Genomic DNA, 17,864 nt, shown 5'->3' on the forward strand with positions numbered 1-17,864 from the left:
TTGTATATAAAGTCTAGCGGTCCACTTCGGCTTCGTGGTCCATGTAGCATACAAAAAAAAATCAAATCGGTCTAGTACCCAGTCCCTGTGTTTAGAGCGTTCAAACAAACAAGCTCTTCAACAATATATTATTAGTAAGCATAGATTATTCAGGTATTTTATTAATCGTGTGATATAATATTATGTATTTTAAATGTTATATGAAAACTAAACTGTAGACTTAACAAAGCATAAGTATATACTATCTTCTATAAAAATACGCAGCTGAAAGGAGACTGAAAACGAGGTTGTGAAAACAAGTGTATGGAATAGGCTGTCAAACTGCCAATCCTTTTTGAAAAGATAGAAGCGCAACGCTACTTATCATAGGTATATTTTATGTATTTTATTGTTTCTCTGGTCCTGCTGGAACTTGTGTTACATTTTTTTATGTGTATCTCATTCCATAATACTCGGGTACCATCATAAGGACGGTACCCGGTCCTTTGGAAGGCTTACGTGGGGACACGGATCCAACACGCAGAGGCCCTTTAGAGAACTTTACTGTGTTGTGGGACACCAGCCGCAGCCTGCCCATGACTGCACTATAGAGATACAGTCCTAGGCAGTCCGCGGCCGATGTAGGACTATTTCGAGATATGGAAAAACAAAATAAAACGGGCTATGGAATGAGATGCTACATGGACTGGAATTGGGGACTATGGAAACTATGGCACCTGCCTTTCTACTTAAGGGAAGTAAAAATATGTTGGCAGGTGGTGACTCTTACATTTTTTTATTATTATTACCAAAAAAATATTATGACTTCTGGCTAAAGTCTTCATAAACTTTAAATATTTCTAGTTTGAGGTAGTATGTAATCTACCAAATATTCAACAAATTGTTCGAAACTAGATCAAATATTCAATTGATAGGTTCCTGAGAGCTCTTATATTCGTCTGATGATTAAATAAGGATGATTTTATTAATAATACCTACATAATAATTATGATCATTGAGATCGAGCTTTTATAAGTTATATATTTACTTAATTTAAAATAAAACTAGTAAGAATTTGCGTATATTAGAACTCTGTTAATATAATTAACTAGCTGTGCCTCGCGTCGTCTTATCCGCATTGCTCCGCTCCTATTAATCTTAGCACCTTCCAAGATAAATAGGGTATCTAACACTTTTTTTTATTCGGACCCGTAGTTCCTGAGATTAGCGCGTTCAAACAAACAAACAAACTCTGCAGCTTAATTGTGTATAAATTAATGATGTACCTATAGATTAAGCTTTATATTGAATTATCGTATCTAGGTATTTATGTGTCTGTCCAACGATGTCATCTGAACGTAAAATATTCATTATTTTAGAAATGCATTAATGCCGATAAAATTTGTTGTTTTATGTTTATAAAAACTTGGTGTGTGGTTGTTGGTTTCCATTTTTTATAATTAATTTACAGTGAACCTTTATCTAAAATATATTTTCATTTGTTATATTTTACAATAATAACAACAGTCAAATAATATCTGCTAATTTTAATCATTATGAAACTAATGATAAACAATATCTTAACCTTTCGTTCAAATATTACACTTAGCTTTTTATAAATAACTACGATTTTATTATATGTAAAGATGTAGGTAGTTGTGATAGTAATTATGTATACCTATTTAAAAAAAAACAAATATTTCTTGACACGAAGTCTTGTGTACTTCACAATATTCAAACTAGTATTGTAACAATAACCAACAATAATATTTTAATAAAACGATTAAGTTTACATAGTCCAGTTTACAAGTCCAAAATCAAATTGATACCTATTAAAAAAACATTGAGTTACTATGTACTACGTAGTACATAGTAACTCAATATTAAAAAGTAAAAAAAAAACGATTACATAAAAGTACACACACATCAATGTTTATGTAGATTAGAAGTTGCGTGACAACTTTGCGTGACAAAAGTAGTATTTAAATGTTATCCAATAGTTTAAGTATTTGACAAAAAAAAAATTCTCATTTATAATGCATTATTTTCTTATTTCAAGATCATATTGAGTATTTTAAGATTTCCCGCCAAATTAAATGAATATAACTGTCAGTTACGATTAGAGTGAAATTAATGAAACAGAGTGAGGTAAGTGTGTGTGTATTATTTTCTAAAATTGTGTAATATTCACTATAATATTAAAATTGTCTTCTATTTATATATCAATGTATTTACAAAAAATTTATCGTACTTACTACTTACTTACGTTAGTAATTTTTACTTAGGAAATCTGTTCAAAAAAGCATACCGACGTAAAAATTAATTATGAATTTTCGTAGTTTGGTATTGTAGTAATTTTCAAAATACCATGAATAAAATTACATAATAATCTTAAATTTGTAGTTATCGATTTTATAATAATTGAAATTAACACATAGGGACTATAATATTAATTGATGATAGAGACAGATCAATCATTTAAGTTTAAACGATGGATGATGCTTCGTACAGCTGTTAATAGTTTATAATATTAATATTCTGTAATCAGTGAAAAATATACATTATTAATTCAGGAAGATATCATAGAGTATTAAAATATTTATATCGATTGTTAGTGTTTGTTTTTGGTAAAAGAAAAACCTTTTTCAATTTGTCAATAACGTTGTACTATAAAAATACTATAAACTAGCTGTGCCGCGCGGTTTCACACGCGTGGCTCTGCTCCTGTTGGTCTTAGCGTGTTAATATATAGCCTATATACTCGTGAATAATGTAGCTTTCGAATGGTGAAAGAATTTTTAAAATCGGTCCAGTAGTTTATGAGCCTATTCATTACAAACATACAAACAAAGTTTTCCTCTTTATAATATTAGTGTAGATGTAGATATTAGTGTAGACTACCTAGCAGAAACGAGGCCATTTATGTAAGTTACATTACTATATCTAAAATAGCTTACAATTACATAAATAAAATTAGAATAAAACAAAGAATGGAACACAATTGTCTCAATTATTAAAACCTCAAAAAGTTATGTTTACATAAATAATAATATCTATGTGGGAACATCTTGCGTCATTCATAAATTACCCATTTAATTAAGCTTGAAAATGTATTGATAACAATGTTTCAATATATTCTTGTTTAATATTAATTGGATTAAAATATTATTCGTTTTGTTCGCAGAAAACATGGTTCACAATTAAAATATTTACAGTGCTACTTATAGGAAATTGGATTTACTCATACGGAGTTTAAATACACATAAAATTACAAAAGCTACGGCTAGTAAGTTGTTATGTGTATATTTGAGCTTTTATTTACTAAGTGTTTGAATATACTATAATAGTTTTTTCTCTATAGAAATTAGGATATCGCATATTATATAAAAAAATGTTATAAAGTAGATAAATTAATCTAAATCATGTTTATGCAAAGAATCATTATTAAGTACTTATCCAAATTCTCTTTTCTTTTCAGGGACATATAGGTCTTCTACAAGGGCTCGGAGTTTTTATGTTGTTTTCCATGTGTAGATAAAGTCCATATAAATTGAAAAATCAATTATTCTAGTTATGTTTTAGTTTATCTAGTGTATTATATAGTATGGGAAGTAATGGATAATATTGTAATTTGTTACCATGACGACAGTTATTATCCAAAAAACGTCGACTCATTATTTTTATATCTTCATACATATTAGTCTAGTTATTTCTAATCAGATACAAATCTATAAAGAAATAAACCATGAAGATCCTGCGTCATTTGTAAAACCTATACACCAATTTGCCATGTTAAAATATACTAAGTAATACTGAAATTTATTCAACACGTACATTTGATTAGGCCTTAATTTGTTAATAGAACCATATTGTAATAAGTTTATGCCAATGGAATATTAAATAGGTCACCTGATCCATTATAAGAGAATATTTACGGATATACCTACAGAAATTTATGATTATATCCGGGAAAATAAATTTTCATTACGTAATCCATTATACTATGAATAGAACAAATGGATTTGTTTCAGAGCATTGTCGACCTTATTGCACGATTTATTGTTAACAGTTTAAATAGATTTGCGTGAAAGCATTTAGGAGTATTTTTGTGTGCTTCTTTGTGAAATTTATTCAGTAGTATATAATATTTAGATGGTATGTTGGTAATAGTAAGGTAATAATATACATATAAAGCTCTATATCTAATAATATAAAGCTCTCCTTTTCCATAACATTGATTATTTTATATTATCCGCTATCAGTGTGACCATTTAATTATTTTATCTATTCCGAACATGCCTATTGTTGCCTGGTAGAGATCGCTACCTAGCTATAAGATCGCCCTTTGGTGTTTTTGTTAAGTTTTGTTTCTGTTTAAATATTTAGTTTCAAAGCAATAAAGCATTCTCATTAATTCATTCATTATTACTGTTATTGGCTCTATATACGGCTCTAATGTCGCTTCCCGCTGTCTGTCTTTTCCAATGAATGCTTAGATCTTTGAAATAATGCAACGGATTTTGATGCGGTTTTGTTTTAATAGACAGGAAGGTTTTATTTCCTACTTATATAATTTATTTCATTATAAACGGAGCGGGCGAAGCCGCGGATGAAAAGCTAGTTTATTGTAATACGTAGTTTATTATATACTTCATTTCTATAATAAAAGCTCACCGTCAAATTAAGCTCTAACATAATTAATATTTAATCGTAGACCTCAGCTTATAAACAATTGCGTAAAACTATGTTGGGCTTAAAATAATTAAGGCTTCACACAAAACTAATTGAAAATATTTGTAGTAAATCTATACGAATAAGGGATATTAAAATAGTTGTTCCACTTTGAATATATTTTAAGGATTCTTATATTATGTAGGTTCTTCTGTTATTTAATACTGTAACTTCTAAATGCTTAAACATATTGTGATATATGGAATATTCCTAAAATGATTTTAAATCTGAAATAGAGTACTATAACTACAGTATTTTGATATTAATTTTCTTCACTCAATTAGAATGAGATTTTATTAAATGTATTAATGATATTTATAATTTCCTTGTTATTGAAAACACGATGAAAATTATTCGAAATTTCTTCCCAACCTGAAGTAATTCAAACAGACATTAAACTAGCACAAGTTTACACATAAAAAGATAAACAAATAAAGAGAAACCAATAACCAATCCCTATGTACTATATTGACTCAGCTCTCAATTTATAAGACCCCGTAAAGTATTTGTTGAAAATATTATTTCAGTTATATTATTTTGCGAACGAATTTCACTTTGTACAGACGATAAACATTTGCCTTCCAGGTAAGGACAAGATAAATATCGGCACATTGAACATATTAGTTTTTTTCAGGGAATACTTCGTTTTCTTTTGTTGGTCGATGCTCGGGGCTTATCCCAAATATTTCAATTAACCGACTTCAAAAGAAGTTAACTAAGTTTTTATAAGTTAATCCTTTGAGGACTGAAACAGACATAAAGTTTTTTTTAAAGAAATTAATCGTATAAGGACTCGATGAAATATGAAATATGTTGAAACTACTATTTATCGTATAATTTTGTTTTCGCGTGTCTTGAAAAATGCTGAAACAAATGTCTATAGTCAACAATGAAGCAAACTATCTTTATTTCGGCAAATTCTTGGCCAATAAATAAAAATATATTACCTACGGTTTATTATTTCAATTATTAAATTCTACATGATATTAAAATTAAAAGAATATCATATTATTACCTACATAAGTAAACTAATGCAATCATAATTTAATATATTATTTTATGAAATTACTAATCTATTATTTATTTATTAAATCATAGGAATAAGTGTAGGTACTACGTGTTATACATATTATAACGTTAATATAATAAGTTGTATAATTTATTAATCTTTTTGTTATAAACGTAATTACTAACAAAACAAATTAAAAACAAAGCTTTTATTTGTATTAGATTCTTTGAATAAGTAATAGTGTTGCCACATTTTCTACACGTAAACAATTTCATAATAAGTGGAAACCTACAAAGTAAGTGAGTTAATCAGAGAGACGAATTGTTTATTAATTGCTGATATGTATGTGATATTCAAGAAACTACAAAAACATATAATTGTATAGACATCCAACTTTAGGCAATAAAGTTAAGTTCGTCGTTTAATATTACTTGGTTTAGCATAAAGATTAATTGAAACAGTAATATCATATCCTGTATTTTTTCTTCGCAAAAACGCAGTATAACATACAAAAAGCCTATAATATGAATCCTAAAATTATTTGTTTAACTTGAAGTTTCAGGTAGTTAAATTAGTTAAATAGTCGTATTTTTAAGATAGTAACTACGTAGTTGTATCGAAGCCTGATATACAGACTCATAATTGTTTCCATAGCAAAATCATAAAGGATTTCCACGTGACTGAAGATCCTGAATAACAATACAGGTCTTTAACCTCAGTCGAAGATAAATTTAGTTAAGAATTCAAGAATGTTCGAGAATTGGAAGAATGGAACATCTGTTCTGATAGCTTTTTATATTTAATATTGTATGTAAGATATGTTTGAGTTGGGCTCGTGATTCGTGTCGAAAATATATAAGACATTCGTTTTTATTATCGAGAAGTGCTTTATTTTGTGTAACGATTGTCTTATTTATATCCAAATTAATATTATGATAACATTATAGAATATAAGATAACATTTTGCACAGGATGTTAGGTAATGCCTTTTTAAATATTTATTAACACTTTAAACACTGCCAATTTACTGATATAACAACTATCTTCACTAAAATTATAGGAAAAGGACTATTTGTCTGTGCAGACAAGCATAATATGAAATATTTAGCTTTTTTCAAGAAGTGTATGCCAAAACCTATGATTGTAATATGCATTTTTTTTAATTCTAGATAGGGAAGCGTTTGACCATAATCTTGCCTGATGGAAAGCTAAGATGTGGTCTAAGATGGTACGCTACTTCCCTAGTAGGTACCCGTTCACTCTTCGCTTGAAGACCCCCATATTGTACTCGCCGGGGAACACAGATTCAGGAAGCATGTTCCAGTCCCTTCCATAAGTAAAATATAATAATATATTATGTCCGATTTTTTATGATTTCGTCATGAAAACGTAGAAGATTTTTTATGGCTGGCTCACGTGAAATTTATAAGGTGCAATTACTGGTTAATCAAAATCAATACAGAACCGGAAAGACTACCTTTGAAAAACTATTTACCAATTCGTGTAAGGAAGTGTAAACTGTCATAAATTAAAAGAAAAACGTGTATATGACAATATCGGTTTTTGCCATAAATGCTTCCTACGCTTTTTATACGTTATTTGTTTCTTTATTCATTTTTACACCCAATGGGAAACATTGGGTGTAAAAATGAATGATTTGGATATAGCAACTTCAATTGTATTTGTTTTTTACCGGCGCTGTTTTGCTATTTGAATTCATTGGAAAGTAAAATCTTAAATTTCTGTTTAATAGTCTATCAGTGAGAAAGTAAATTATGAACAATTTAGCATTAGCTTTTAAATACACTAGGTAGTAAGTTTAATTCAGTTGTTTGAGACAAAATGGATTTCGAATGCTTTTTGTTATTAAGATAAAAGTTCTACGTTTTATTGCCGAATTTAATTGTGGCTATTTCCGAATGACGACGTAAAATATTAAATTTTTCATAAATAAACTATCACTGAACACTATGATATATAGCAAACTTTATTAGCTCTTTCTTTGCTTCATAAACGGAATCATTCTTGCTTGTAGGAATTAAAAAGATGATTTCATTTAAAACTTGCAGATATAATTACACTTCTACATTAATTACGAATATATCAACGGAACACTGAAGATAATATAACTTTAATAAAAACACAAAAACACACTGTTCATAATCAGCTGTAAACTGCAGCATATCCTGTAAAAATCCTTTCGCAATATGTCGTTCCGAATTTGGATTTTTCTATCTCCCATAGCGTATAAACACAAAACCTCAACATATACACCTCACATAGGAAACATAAAGCAGTCTATACAATACATAGCTATCTAGTCCATACATAATTCAGGCGACGCATTACAACGGGGAAAACTTTGTAAAAAATTTACTTTCGTGTGGCGATCTTATAAATAGCGTTTGTGGAAAGTGTACACGATATATTGTCACGCGAAAATTGCTTTAATTATCAGCCTATTATGTATTCGATCGTTTTACATGAACGTGGAACGCTGAAACTTAGGCTGCGGCTCTAAATATTTAAATAAATAATTCAGATTTTCAGATCGTTTCAGATTGTTTTAAATTATGTATGTGGCAGAAAAGAACCTACTTACCTGTGTAAGTAGAAAATAGTCATATAAGTTTATACAGTATGCTGGAAGAGAAATAATAGATTTGTTTCAAGGTCGTTCATATTCTGTAAATTACTTTTTATGTTTTTTCGCAGCTGTATGACGTTCCACTGATAATGCTTTATTTAATTTTATACCAAACAAAGTAACAATACCATAAAATCATCATTACCTACACAAATAAAAATTACAACTGTATGTAATAACTGCAGTAATAAACAATTATCACAATTGAATGATCGATAAAAGTCTATAAATTTGAGTAAAAACAAATATTTTAAGTTAGAAGAAAATATTATTTTAACTGTAACGTAATATTCCTTTGAAAATAGGAATAATATTATAATTATTACGGACCGCAAAGGAAATAGAGATCCCTCTAATTTGGACCTATTTAAAATCATCGAACTACTATGTCTGTATTACTAGATATTCTTTGCTATTATCACATCAAAATAAAGTGTATTTCTATAATACTATATATGTTTATTTATCCACACTATACTAATTTATAAACTCAATTTTGCCTGAGAAAAATCCCATCTTAGACCTAGAGCTATGTATAAGTTAAAACTATAATAGTCAATATGCTGTAGTAATTTTTGCACTATAATATGTGTAGGAACAAACATACAGACAGAAGGACAACAAAAAAAAATTGTGCTTTTTTTTTCTTGATATTTACGATGTAGTGATTATCAGCCTTAATTTTACAATTTTATCGCATGTTTATGTAGAGTTCGTTAGTTTTTCTTACTTCTTTTTATTTTGGTGAATTGTCTGGGAAGACCTCTTGTTTATCATCGCATGGATAAAGCTGCCTCCTGTGCTGATAAAATGTAAGAATACATCATAAGTTAATACATTAGATTTCAGTAAATAATATTCTGTTAATGATTAAAGTACATATATTATTAAGATTAATAAGCTGATATCAAAGATGAAATGGTTGATGGATAAGAAAAGGTTATACTAGAAAAAGTAAGAAAATAAAAATCATTTTAATGAATTTAGTATTTTAAACGAACTCGACGATATTTCTCGGAATTCCATGAGTGTATAAAAACTAGTTTTTCAAGAAATGGGCGAGTAAGAAATACACAATTCAATTGCATTTAATGCCTTAATTATACATATTATAATACTATATTCACTGATAAAATATTGTTTTCTTTATACTAGAGGTTAATAATAGTGGCAAAAGCTTGCAAGTTTGTTCACAACTAATTAAAAATGTAACCAGGCAATCCTTGTTATTTTTTTCGTAATTTAATTGTTTGAACAATAATTGTATAATTAATTAATAGATTACAAGCGAGATAGACTATTTGTTTGTTGTTGAACCTATTTTATATTTTTATATTAATTTATAACTTACATACAAGCAAACATTCAACATTAACATACACAATCATTGAGGTATTATTACTACGTACGTACGTTGTACATAGTAACTCAATGAACACAATCGATTCTTTACTATAAAAGTAATCAGGTGTCCCTATCAATGTTCGCTCTAATTACAGACGAGAGAAAACTCAGTGTCACTAGGTCTTAGAAAGTTATATAGAGTTACTGGCTCGGTGTGGTTTTACCTTTACCTTTTGTGCATGTGTAGGTACTGACGCAAGTAGACGTCATGTGGTACAGAAATTAAAAGAAAATTGAGTTGAAATACATAATATTTATTTGTTCTATAATAGTTTTTCATTTACGTATATCTATAATGTAGAGCCTATAAATGTTTGTGTGTATATTAAAAAAAATAGTTATATTTTAGTTCTTATTGTTTTAAAGTGTGACGCACAAACTATTTGATCCAAGCTTTTAAAATAATTGGTGTTACGAAAAAAATAACTAAACTCAATAAACACAACATAAACCGAGTTATGTGTATAAAATTTCATAATTCATTCAAATATTTTCACTTACAAAGCCTCAATGACATTATCTAATAATACACTTTAATAATAGTTTAAGAATTGATAAAATGATTTATATTTCTTAAGAAGTCTCTTATCGTATAATCAATTATCAATGTACATTTTAAAATAACAAAGATTCAATCATCTTCCTGACCATTTTGTACATGTAACTTAGAATTCAATTCTTATAAGGTTGCTAAAAATAAAGCACATCATTTCTCTACAATCACTTCGTTCCTGATTCCTATCTCAATCGCATCGGATTACATGAAACGCTCGTAATGGTAGAAACGTGTTTCTAAGGGCTTTAGGTGACGCCTTGCTTAGTGGCATACAAATGTTTTGGAATTCATTGAAGATTCTGTACTGCGTTAAAAATAGTTTACTATTGTATGTGATACAAACTTTATATCTATACTAATATTATAAAGCTGAAGAGTTTGTTTGGTTGTTTGAACGCGCGAATCTCAGGAACTACTGGTCCGATTTGAAAAATTATTTCAGTGTTAGATAGCCCATTTATCGTTAATATAGTTTCAAAATTTATTATAAAGATAGAAGATAAGACGAAAGAACGTTACTTTTACTACCTACGTTAATTCTATTTATTTCATATCTAAGCTTAACCCATATATTATATTAACGTCATACTAATTAAACTAAGATTCACATTAAATAACTAAATTCACATTAAATAATAAGGAAAATCTTAAATAGTTAATTAATAGCGGAACTGCAAGTAGCTCTAAAAGCTTCAAGGAGCGTGAATTTAACAGCGTAATAAATGTTTAACAAGTACTTTAATATAATTTACACGAGTTTATAAAGCCTCTTATCCGAGTTAAGTGCGTTTACTTGCACTTTATATATTTGAATTTCTATACTAATATTATAAAGCTGTGTTACCAGTGATGACCTACGGAACAGAGACGTTGCCTCTAACCCTGGGCCTTGTGCACAAGCTCAGCGTCGCCCAACGTGCTATGGAAAGAGCTATGCTCGGAGTTTCCCTACGAGATCGAATCAGAAATGAGGAAATCCGTAGGAGAACCGGAGTCACCGACATAGCTCGCCGGATTAGCACGTTGAAGTGGCAATGGGCGGGGCACATAGCCCGTAGAACCGATGGCCGTTGGGGCAAAAAGGTTCTGGAATGGAGGCCACGAACTGGTCGTCGAAGCGTGGGACGACCTCCCACAAGATGGACAGACGACCTGGTCTGAGTGGCAGGGAGCCACTGGATGCAGGCCGCCGGTGACCGGTCGTACTGGAAATCCTTGAGGGAGGCCTTTGTCCAGCAGTGGACGTCCCACGGCTGAAACGACGACGATTATAAAGCTGAAGAGTTTGTTTGCTTGAACGCGCTAATCTCAGGAACTGCGGGTCCGATTTGTAAATTAATTTCAATGTTAGATAGTCCATTTATCGAGGAAGGCTATATTTATGTCATCACACTAAGACCAATGGGAGCGGAGCAAAGCTGTGTGGGTAGAACTGCGAAGCAAAGCTAGTAGTTAATATTTCGTCAATTACAGTAAGAAACTATATATTATTTAGAAAACTCAGCAGCTGCATTATTTTTCTTGTGAAATAATGATCAAATAATAATAATTAAGAGAAGAGAATCAAGCAGAGCAGCGGTTTCAGTTAGATCCATATCCCGTTAAGTAATGGTTGGCTGTAAAATAGAGGATCTCTTTTAAAAAGTGTATTAAATAATTAATTAGAAATATGACATGGACGCTTTAACGATCTAACTACTCTTTAAATATTATAAATTAATTACCCTTGCAAAAAATTAAAGCAAAGTTTCGCAAACTATACATCTCTATCCAACTAATTTACGAAGGCGCTATAAATCATATTGATTTATTATTGCTGTAAAGTTCTTGAAATTACAATAATTTTAATTGTTGTTATATGTTTAACAATTTATTAAATTCCAATCGAACTACTGCTTGAATTATTTTATTTGTTTCAAAACTGAATTGATTATCCAGCTATTGTAATATTATTACCTACTAGCGGTCCGCCCCGGCTCCGCCCGTGGTACATGTTTACGTTTTCTCTACATAAGAACCATCCTCGTACTTCAAGGAATATAATAAAAAAAGAATTATCGAAATCGGTTCAGCCGTTCTCGAGTTATGCGCTTACCAACACATTTTGCGATTCATTTTTATATATAAGAAGATATGAATTATTTATTGGAAATATATTATATCTATTACAATTATAATATAAAACGAACCTCTTTCATTCAATCTCTATTAAAATTTTCCTACACATAAATCGAGTTCAGACAAAAATCGAATCGATTGCATCTTCATTATTGTTAACTATTATGAATGATCAGAATGAAGTAGGTGTTCTTTGTTATTTGTGCGGTTTTAATTTCTTTGACAAGTATTGTTTCATTACTTTGCGTTATTTGAATTTTCTGAGTATATTCTATTATTCAACACTTGTTCAAATTGATCTGTCAAAATGTGACAATCTCTTTAAAAATTTATAGGAAGCGAAAACTTTATTTTCTGCCCACTTTTCCAATATTTATTTAACTTAAATAAATTCCTAGATTCCTATTGGTTACATCGTTCCATACTCAATCCAATAACTAATAAAAATCACAAAATGATGAAGAATTCATAGCTTTTCTACGATGACATACAATGGAATAGCAATAGTTACTTATTATAAAGTTCGGAACTACAACAAATTATCTGAATCGACACACATTCTCTACGCTCTGTCGGAAAACCGTCTAAACTTTATCTATCTACTTTATAACGTACTAGAGGTCCGCCCCGGCTTCGCCCGTGGTACATATTTCGCAATAAAAGGTAGCCTATGTCCTTTCTCGGGTATCAAAATATCTCCTTATCAAATTTCATGCAAATTGGTTCAGTAGTTTAGGCGTGATTGAGTAACAGACAGACAGACAGAGTTACTTTCGCATTTATAATATTAGTATGGATTATTATTCAGTATATTTAAACTTATTTTTTACAGGAACTCCGTACACATAGAGCAAGAGCCCGCGACGGTCAGACCTTCGTGAAATCATAAAAGCTTATTTTTTTGTGCACATCCACTACTACACAACAGGTCAAGAAATTTGGGTCGTGACTCGTGGTACCTTTGGCAAAATTGTTATCGTTGGTTCTTAGACGATGTTCGAATTTAAGGTTCGTTAATAAAGAAAGCATTAGAGAAACCAGTACAGTCGTTCACGCATGATGCCATGACCGGGAAAATAAGGGATTTCCTTTTGTGTACCCTCACTAATATGATAAATGCGAAGGAGTGTGTGTTTGTTTTTCATTCATGTGGCTACGGAGAAATATTTATGTGTAGAGATTAGAAGACTAGAGAGTGTCAGAAGCTACTATTTAGTGTATTGAAACAACTTGTACCCACGGGAAAAACTGGTATAAATATGTAGTAAAATTCATAATCTTTCTATTGTTACTTGATTTTCCAACAACAAAACTGTACTGAATTCACACGATTGAGTAATAATAATACCCCGAAACGTGACGAGGAATTAACGCCCGTAGCACACCTCCGCTGCGATACCATGACCGCGGAACCGCTAGATGAATTCCGCTGTGATCAAGTGTAGTTTGATTAGTGGAACCGGCATCGGCGAAACCTCATGCGAGTCAGTCAAGAATGTGGTCAAGAAGCAACGATTGAAGCGAAATGTCGTCGTTATCGGAGTCAGAGGAAGAAGAAATATTATTGTGGACTTTAACTTTGAAAAGACATAAAACTCGTAGAATTTGGGTGCATGAGATTAATAAAAAAAGAAAGAAATTAGGAGAAAACCTACTATGTAAAGAACTCGAGTCCCATGAAGATCGTTTCTATACATATACATATGTATTTTTAGAATAACCCCTCAGAGTTTTGATGATTTACATACTCTTTTACAAAAACAATGTAGTTCCGCGTTTTATTTTTGTCGGTTTTGACAAACACGCGCGAAAACAATGCGGCACCACAAACAAATAGCGGCGTGAGCGCGGTAGTGTGGCTGGCGTTAGAAGAGATCGGCGAAACCGCGCGAAGAAAGAGATAAATAATAGTTAGATGTATGTGTTAGAACAGGCAGTTTCGCTACTGTTCCGCTTCTCGTACACGGGACAAGACGGAGCGAAACTACTGCGGTTCCGCTGTTACAGTTCTGCAGCGGAGGTGTGCTACGGGCGTAAGGTGTCCCCAGCGAAACAAATTTCAACAACACGCCATTTTCGCCCTAAAAGTCTTTGCAATAAAGGGCAGAATGGTATTACACAATCTATTGTATTAAGCTATGAATGGTATCATCAGGTCAAAATTGATTTTTCGCTTTAACACTGATTTAGTATTTGGGAATAACTAATGAAGTATTTGTTCTAACAAAGGCCTTGTATTTAACATTAAAAAGCTCTCCGAATTTTAAGTTCGTTCCAGATTTTATAGAAAAGAACATTAATAGTAAATTCCTAGAAACCAAATTAATGTAGGCTCAGTGAACAAAAGAAATATTATATTAAAATATAATTTATCAGATTTTATGCTTAAAATATTTTTCATATCGCTAATTAATATATTGAATAATAAAAATCAATATTTTTCCTAGAAACCATTAAACATCTATTACAGAATTTTCCCAGAAGATCAGTATTACATTTAAGATAATTAATATTATATCAATAAGTAGGTAATATAATGTCCTTCACATAATTTTTTAATCAATAAATATTATCCTGAGGATTATAATATTAAATTTATACAGTGGATCAAAATTACATAATCTTCTAAGAAAAAATAAATTACAATAAAACAAATTAGTTTCAATTTTTGTATTATAATATGTATAAAATTCCCAGCTCTGATTCCTCGTTTTAACAAAAACTAAGCTTTAGGCAAAAGTGATAAAGGCGATTGTTGTGTGTTGCACATATTATTGTGCTCTCTATTTTCATAAACTCACATAGTTGCATTAAAGATTATTAACTTTATTCAGGCTACTGGCCAATATTCTATAATCATTTTTTTTATATTATTGCTGCAAGAACCTTCACGGTATTATAAAAAAGCAAAGCTTGCATTAAACATCTCTATTTAAATTAAGCCACATTGAAAAGATAATCTGAAATTATTGTGATAACTTTCATTACAATAAATTTCACTAATTGCAGTAGAGTTAGTATGTTACTTCGTCACGGCCAAGAACACGAACAAATAAAGCTACAAAATTTTTCGTTTAAAACTAAAAATCTTATAGAAATGTGAGTTTAAACGGTCTAGAACCAAGTGGGGCAGAGCTATAATTTCTCCATTTATCTGACCCCATACTTTCCTAGTTTTATCGAGTAATATTTTATAAATGCTACTAAAATGTTTTTATAAGCCGAAAGACGTAAGAAGTTATATGAAGTCCTATAAAAATATGAAAGTAATATTTAATAGTGTAACATTTTAATGTTTGAGCTTTGGTAACAAATATAATATATTTTTGCAACTTTTATTCATAATTTGCGCTGGATTTATAAATTAATAATTTATTAATAACATGCATGTTGTGCGTATATTATTAAAAAAAGTGTAACCTAATGGTCAAGGTAGACCTCCTGTCTGTTTATATGTACTATGTAGTCTATAATTTAAATACTTGCAAATTGAAAACAAATTGAAGCTAACTTTTGAAGTGTTAGAAGTTAGAATCCACTGCTTCAATCGCCTGGTAAATAAGTAGTTTATCTGCTAATCCAGACTTTAACCTACTTCAAAATATAGGACAAAACAGCTGATTTTGCGTGAGAGTTACAAACGTTCATCCACAAAAACTTTTTGATTTATAATATTAGTATTATGAAGAATATCCCTACTAATATTATAAATGCGAAAGTAACTCTGTCTGTCCGTCTGTCTGTTATGCTTTCACGCTTAATCCTCTCAACCGATTTTGATCAAATTTGGCACAGACAATCTTTAGACCCTGAGAAAGAGCATACGCTACCTTTTATTGCGAAATATGTACCACGGGCGAAGCCGGGGCGGACCACTAGTTACATCATAAAGGAGCTAAAAAATTAAACTATAAAAACGTATTATTTAACCGTTAAATTGTAAACAATATGAACAGAGAATTTTGTATTAAAGTTGCATCTATAATGATCATTATCTTGCAAGTTCACCTTGAAATGAACTTCGTGCTTAATGGGTACAGCGAAATTTAATAATGCTATATTTTGCTCATCTTTAATGCAAGGAGACATCATTATCACTATTTATTTATTGTAATTATAAATAAGAAAATGAGGTTATTAAATCTATACTAATATTATAAAGCTGAAGAGTTTGTTTGTTTGAACGCGCTAATCTCAGGAACTACTGGTCCGATTTGAAAAATTCTTTAGGTGTTAGATAGCCCATGTATCGAGGAAGGCTATAGGCTATATGTATATCATCACGCTAAGACCAACAGGAGCGGAGCAATGCGGGTGAAACCGCGCGGCACAGCTAGTGTATAATATGTTTAAACGTCTAAATTTCGTTTATAGACATAGAATGTAAAGGACAGATCTTATAAACGTTATGATAAGAGACGAGCATTTTACAGCAAAATATATTATTACTAGCGGCCCGCCCCGGCTTCGCCCGTGGTACATATGAAAAATAGATGTTGGCCGATTCTCAGACTTACCCGATATGCACAGAAAATTTCATGAGAATCGGTCCACCCGTTTCGGAGGAGTATGCAGACTAACATTGTGACACGAGAATTTTATATATAAGATGTTAAAAAAGTTATCTCAAAACTAAACTTTGAATGTAAAGTTGAGGCAAAGCAGAGTTACTATACAATAGAAGCATGTCAAGCTTGTTATTTTGTATGTAAATCCAAAATATAGTTTGTATGTTCAAATAAAACGAACAATATAGTATACTTAATTGGTGTTTTATAAATAAAACCATGGTTATTTAGTTCAGTAAGTCTACATCTTAGTGTTAAGTACATAATATTATCTTTATAATGTGTTTGATTTCAGTTTATTTATTTATTTATACTTTATTGCTCTTAGAATCATTACAATACTTAATACTTAATCTAAGAATACATTACAACAAAAGTTTAGTAATATACATTATATAGATTTGTAATTGTTATGTAGAGCTGACTGTTCTGCGATGCATTTTTTTTTAATTTTTAGTATTTTCAATTTGCAGAACCTATAATAAACAAATATATATTACGAAATGTTTCACCGTTTTTTGATCGGTATAAAATAGATAGTATTAAAAAATATCATTCCAACCAGCTTTATGAAAAAATCCCTTCAATAGCGTATTTATTTTCAATTATTTTGTATTCGTATCGTAAAGGCTTAATCTGTATTGCCTTTTCAGAGCTAGATGAAGTTATGCTGATTGTAAATAAAATATTGTAAAGTAATTTATTTTCACGTAAAATCCACTTTTAGGTAATATAGATGTTGAAACAATGAACAAGAATTTAGACGAGTAATAAATTTTTTATAGCCCTGTCGATACAATTTATATTTTCTTAGCTATTGTTTAAGTCAGATCCGATGTAATATACTACGTA

The 17,864-nt window shown here is 30.4% G+C and overlaps 1 protein-coding gene across 1 annotated transcript in view; it reads right to left on the reverse strand.

Annotated features, from left to right (window-relative positions):
* LOC149477918 (uncharacterized) overlaps window positions 1–17,864 on the reverse strand; it is a 600,334-nt gene that overhangs the window by 238,618 nt on the left and 343,852 nt on the right. The window lies entirely within an intron of this gene.

Source organism: Colias philodice, chromosome 23, assembly GCF_061535455.1.
Source record: "Colias philodice isolate Cphi_HAF_F1 chromosome 23, ilColPhil1 Martin Lab GWU primary, whole genome shotgun sequence".
Lineage (NCBI taxonomy): Eukaryota > Metazoa > Arthropoda > Insecta > Lepidoptera > Pieridae > Colias > Colias philodice.